Below are 6,815 nucleotides of genomic sequence, written 5' to 3' on the forward strand. Positions count from 1 at the left end.
CGGTCCCGGTCCCGGGCCGGTCCTTTGTCGGTCCCGGTCCCGGTCCTCCGGCGGTCCCGGTCCCGGTCCTCCGGCGGTCCCGGGCCGGGCCGGGCCCATTTGGCCATCTCTAATATACATACACTCTGTCCCTTCTCAGTTCTCATCTCCGCTTTTTTTTTTTCAATAAATAATTTAAATATTCTTTTTAATAAACCAAGTAATAAAACTTAGTGAACTTTGATGTTTGAAATGATTAAATTATTAAATAATTTTTTATAATAAATATGTTTTTGGACACTTCAAAACCTATTAAATAAATTATTGGACTTTTAGATACCTGTTAAATACATTTTTATTAGTTAAAAATGTAACATGCAACTTACATAACAAGTAGAATAGAACTACAAATTAAAAAAAAAAAAGAACTCTAAAAACATTATTGATTCTAATTGCCACTCCCCCATGTCTCAATCTCGTCGCTACACAGTCGTCGCCACCGTCCTCAGCACAGCCCCGTCGCCGATTGTGTGGCTCGATTTCTCAATGGCTATGTGGCTCGGTTTCTCAGTGACTGTGAGGCTCGGTTTCTCAGTGACTGTGAGGCTCGATTTCTCAACGACTGTGAGATTTGATTTCTCAGCGGCAGTGACAATTGGAGACTTGTTGATCATACCGAAAAGGTCCATCTCCCACCAGTTTCAAGAAAGACAAGTTGTGCTGGTACTCTAGAAAGGAGGGCGCTTCATCCTATTTGGTTGCTTCAAACTATCAAGATTCGTTTTAAAAAAAAAACAACAATCGATTTAGTCAAACAGATGTCCAAATAGTTTAAACTTCAGATCCGAGTCGTTGTTCTTGCTAAACAACTACCCAACTTCACACCCACCCAACACTATGATTTTTCTAACGACCACCAAGAAGTTGGTTGTTGGTTCAGCCGTTAAGTTGCCAATTTACAATGATTGTATTTTGTTGGTAGTCCTTCGAAACCTGCTCTTCAAATAAAGGGAAAAACTTAACCATGGTCAAGACTGATGAAGATGTATCATCATCATCACAACAATTTAGACCTCCCATGAATCAACACGTTGGTACCGATCCAAAGGAAGACTATAATTTTTTCTCCCATGGCTACCCTCACTGCCCTGTTTATAAAAGAAGGGCATGCTTGGATTGAAACTTCAGCTACCAATAATTGATCTTTGTAAGTAGCTGTATGCAAAGCTATGTTGCCTTGTTTGTCCATCGAGTTGATCATTTCAAAAGATGATATGAGATCTGTAACAACTTGCACTTTACGATCAAAGATGATTCTAATATGTTTCTTGAAAAAAGTTGTTTGCTTTCTTGATCAAATATGATTCTAATATGTTTCTTGAGTAAGTTGTTTGCTTTCTTGATCAAAGATTATCACTTATTGTCATAATCAGTACAACAAAATGGATTATATAATCAAACTATATATTGTTTTGATAAAATACTTAATATATAAATAAATTATATTATTTTGTTATTGTTTATGATAATATAACTAAATATTTTTCATATTATTTTGTTGTTATAGAACCAAAAGATTAACTATGTTAGACTATTTCTACCACATAAATGCATGCAAATTTATTAATAGAAAGTATAATTTTATAAACTTATTGTAACACAAGACATAAATTTGTTGGGTATAATTGAATGACTTATGAGACCAAACAATTATACGTCTTATTAATAAAATTACAAACATTTATTTAACAAAAATAATCTTAATATAGTTAGTTGTTTGGTTCTATATATACTATTTTATAAAGCATATTTACAAAAGTTTTAAAAACAACTTCTATACATAATGTACTAGTAATTTTATGCATAATCTCTTACGAAGAAGCTGTAATGCATTGAGTAGACAAGAATCCATTATAATCCCGTGAAACTCTCACCAGAGTCACCCTCAAAGTGACGATTCAGTCTCTTCGATTTTCAGTATGGCGATTCCTCAATTCGAGACACTCCCATCGCTTCCTCAAAATGACGATTCCTCGCCACTCTCCACGTTCATCACTCTTCATCGATTCACAGACGATTCATCACTCTTCATCAATTCATAGACGATTCATCGCTTTTCATCCATCGCTCAGGGTTCACTCTCCAGGTATTCCATCGATTTTGGTTCAATTTCTTTGTTTCCTCTTCCGCATACCTCCTTCCATTGCATTCTCCTTCCATTCCAATCCAGGTTCCATTCTAATTCCAATTCCAGGTAATTAGGGCTTCTGATTTGCAATTGAACTTCGATTTCCTTCTTTTAATTCTTGAACCACCCTTTGTATTTTCAATGTTTATTGACGGGGGTACCACGGTTTCATCTCTTTGCTATTTGCTATTTGGAAGATGAGAATATTACCATTGTGTCATCAGTATAACGTGTGCAACCACTTGTTTCAGCTACTTTAAGTTACAAAGTTTGTTGGTTTTGACCGTATATGTCCTACTTTACTGGACCAACATTAGAAAAGTAACATTGAGTGCTTATATGTTTGAACAAGTGAACTTAGAAATTTAAAGGGATCAGTTGATCACCAAACTTACATACTTGCATCATTTGAGGGGTATGTCTTTCTTTCTTTGTAATGTGTTTTGTCGTCCATTGATTCTCTGGGCCTTCTGGCATCATAAAACCATTTGTACTATCAATTTTGTCAATTTTGGCCATACAACTAGGGATGTTTATGGGTTGGGTTGATCGGATTGAAGACATTTGAACAACTGAACCCAATGTTTGCGGTTTGAAAAATCTTAGCCCAATCCAACCTAACCCAAACTGTACGGGTTGGTCAGGTTGATACTTTGGTACATTAAAATATTTTTCTAACATTGAATATGTTATTTCTCTACTCATAATTTCTTTTTTATCATTAATCATTTTGATACAACTTATCCATACTCATAATACGGTTTTACGTAGTTTTAGAAAACAATAATATTTTTATTTTTGAACGAAATATAAATTTGAAAAAAAATGTATCGATATTAGTATTAAATTAACTATTTAAAAGTTCTCGTTTTCTGTGTAATTCTTTTAATTCAATTTTTTATTATAAATTTAATTTAGATTTAATAATAAAGTAATCTATTTGTGTTTAATAATATAATTTTTACAAAGATAATAATTAAGTATATTGTTAAAACTCAATAATTATCGTAATTATATTTTAATTTTTTATATTTAAAATAAGATGTTTATCTTGTATTTGATTATGTTTATCTGCAGTTAGTTACACGAATTCAAAAATAAAGTTTTAATAAGTTGTATTTACACACAATTTACTTGTACTATTGAATTTTAAGTAATATGCATTAATAAACAGTACTTCATGCATAAAAATTTGTTTTTAAGAGTTTTTGTCAAATACTTTATAATATAATATAAATGTACAACAATAAAAAAAGAGATACAAGAATATAATTATAAATTAAGTACAATTATTTTGTCTGAGGGACCATCATCCATGTCAACAAGCGAGTGTAATGGGCAATCACATGTAAAATACCAAGTTTTTTAGACGATAAAATAAATAAAAACGTTATTGTAATTAGAATATTTTAATAATATATTTTTGTAAGGAATTTTAATATCATATTTTACTTAAACTTTAAATATATTATTAAAACTAGAAAGGTACTTGTGCAATGTATCGAGACATATCTTGATTTCAGTACTTCGTTTAATTATTTTTTATGTCAATATAATACGGTTAATTTGGTTTTGAGAAAACGATAATATTTTTATTTTAATATCAATATAATCTTATTAAAAGTTCTTGTGTTTTTGTGTAATTTTCTTAATTCAATTTTTTTTAATTATAATTTTATTTAGTTTTACTAACAAAGAAATTTAATTTAGATTCAATAATATAATTTTTTATAAAGATAATAACTAAGTATTATGTTATAACTCAATGATTATCTTAATTATATATTAGATTTTTTATATTTAAAATGAGATTTTTATCCAATATTTGATTATGTTTATCTGCAGTTACTTACACGAATTCAAATATAAAACTTTAATAAGTTGTATTTATACACAATTTACTTGTAATCTTAAATTTTAAATAATATGCATCAATAAACAGTATTTCGTGTATAAAAAATAATTTTTAATTTTTTTTGTCAAATGCTTTATAATATAATATAGATAAATTCTCAATAACGATTAAAACAATTAACATATTTTTTTTTTGTTTTACGTATTATATTTTTATCTTAGATTAGATATTTTATATTGATAATTTTTTTTTAAGTAAAATCCAAATTACCACAATAAAAATTGTTTTTTACTAATGCCAAAAAAAATCAATTTCTAATTTGGATTTTTTTAAAATGTTCAATTTGATATCTGAATTAAAAAAACGAGATTTGAAATGAAAAATAGATTTTGTTGTATTAATTTTTGGAAAAAACGAATTTTAGTTATTTTTCTATAATTATTTTGCAAGTTGGTTCCCCAAAATAGGAATCAGGTGTAAGTTGGTTCCCCAAAATGACGATTTTGAAAGTTGGTTCCCCAAAATAGAAATCAGGTGCAAGTTGGTTCCCCAAAATGACGATTTTGAAAGTTGGTTCACCAAAATAGGAATTAGGTAAAAGTTGGTTCCATTTTGATGCAATTTTCCCTATTTATAAACGATAAATGCAACAAATAAACTCATACACTTTTTTTGTGTTTGGTAAGATTTGAACTGTAAAACCCAAAATTTTAAATATATATATATATATATTGTACGAATCTTTAAATATATAATTTTTATTTTTTAAATTTATTTGAGGTGTTAAAATATTTATGTGGTTAGTTAAATAAATAATTATCGATCTTAAAATAAGTTAAAAATCGGACCAAAAGTGAAAGAAAAAGTCGGGGCATGGGTAAAAGTTGTAAATTCGCGATAGTTAAGGGGGTTGGGTCAGATGTAAGCAGGTCCAAATCAGAAGGACCTGTTTTGTAAATATGCATCAGACCTGCAAATGCAGAAGGACCTGTTTTGTAAATATGCATCARAYCTGCAAATTCAGAKATACGAAAACGACCTCTCCTTTGAAGCTCCCTATTGGTCTGAATATTCAACTATTACGATAAAAATTTCAATATATATATAGACTACACTTTGCTCTCCATTCTTGCTCCAAGAAAACCAAACTTTCGTTGAGAGTTGAAGGATAAATCGGAGGGTGAAGTTCGGATTCGAAAAGCTCCGTTTATTGACGATTGGAGGTAAAATACTCAACCAAATTTCGAGTTATTTATATGGTTGGCTTCGTTTTTAGGTCCTCTATAAAACCTTAGTAGCCTTATGTCACAGATTTTAGTTTTTGAATGTCGAATTATATTCCAAGTCTGGTTAGTGAAACTAGAGGCTCTGGTCGTGAAGACCAGAAGCTCTGGAAGAGAGACCAGAGGGGCTCTGGTCCTGTGTTGAAATATATTCCAAGTCTGGTTGGTTCAACCAGAGAGGCTCTGGTCAATACAACCAAAGGGGCTCTGGTCCTAAAGGACAGTTTCTCCTTTGAGAAGGGGAAAACTTGGCCTATGGCCATTGGTATTGGTTAAAAGTGTTTTGAACCAGAATGATTGTTTTCATGAGGAATCAGAGAGGCTTTGATCTTAGATTTTGAAATATAGGATTCTGGTATTTGATTTGGAGGATGAGCAAGTTTTTACTATATATGTTAAATTGGATTAAAGGTTTTGTATCTTTTGATAAAAGATTCTATGTCAAAATCATGCTTTTGAAGTTTTAAGAAAAGGAGTTTTATACTTAGAATATTTTTATGAAAAAGAGACCAGAGAGGCTCTGGTTGACTTTCACGTTGAACCAAAGGGGCTCTGGTTGGTCATGTCTTTGGAACCAGAAGCTCTGGTTAGTAGAACCAGAGGCTCTGGTCGAACATGAACTTTTTATAATTGCTCGTTTCATGAAAAAGGCTATCTTATTGGTTGAAGGTTTATCTAAAGACCATTTTTGAGAAATTATACGAGTCAGAGGTGCTGGTTAGTACAACTAGAGGCTCTGGTCATGAAGACCAGAAGCTCTAGAAGAGAGACCAGAGGGGCTCTGGTCCTTGATGTTGAATTATTTTCTAAGTATGGTTTAGTACAACCAGAGGCTCTGGTCGTGAAGCCAGAAGCTCTGGAAGAGAGACCAGAGGGGCTCTAGTCCTTGATGTTGAATTATTTTCTAAGTATGGTTTAGTACAACCAGAGGCTCTGGTCGTGAAGCCAGAAGCTCTGGAAGAGAGACTAGAAGGGCTCTGGTCCTGGATGCTGAATTATTTTCTAAGTATGGGTTGGTTCAACCAGCGGCTCTGGTCGTGAAGCCAGAAGCTCTGGAAGAGAGACCAGAGGGACTCTGGTCCTGAATGTCAAAATATATTCTAAGTATGGGTTGGTTCAACCAGAGGCTCTGGTCGTGAAACCAGAAGCTCTGGTCCTGGATGTTGAATTATTTTCTAAGTATGGTTTACAACCAGAGGGGCTCTGGTCAATACAACCAGTGGGGCTCTGGTCAATACAACCAGAGGGGCTCTGGTCAATACAACCAGAGGGGCTATGGTCCTAAAAGCGTTTGTGATATAGTTTTAAGACATATAGCTAGACGATACACCTTATGTCGGAACTCACGTTCCTATAATTTTAGTTGATGTGAGGAACGTTCTTAAGCATAGTTGACCAAGGTTGACCCTAGCCGACGTAGTTAACCATAAGTTGACTTTTATGTTAGCCTTTGGGAGAAATTAATCATTTATATGCTATTTGCTATTATAAATTGTAGGTTACCAGTCAG

Source organism: Cynara cardunculus (assembly GCF_001531365.2).
Source record: "Cynara cardunculus var. scolymus isolate 2C chromosome LG 1, CcrdV1, whole genome shotgun sequence".
In the NCBI taxonomy this organism is placed as follows: Eukaryota; Viridiplantae; Streptophyta; class Magnoliopsida; order Asterales; family Asteraceae; genus Cynara; species Cynara cardunculus.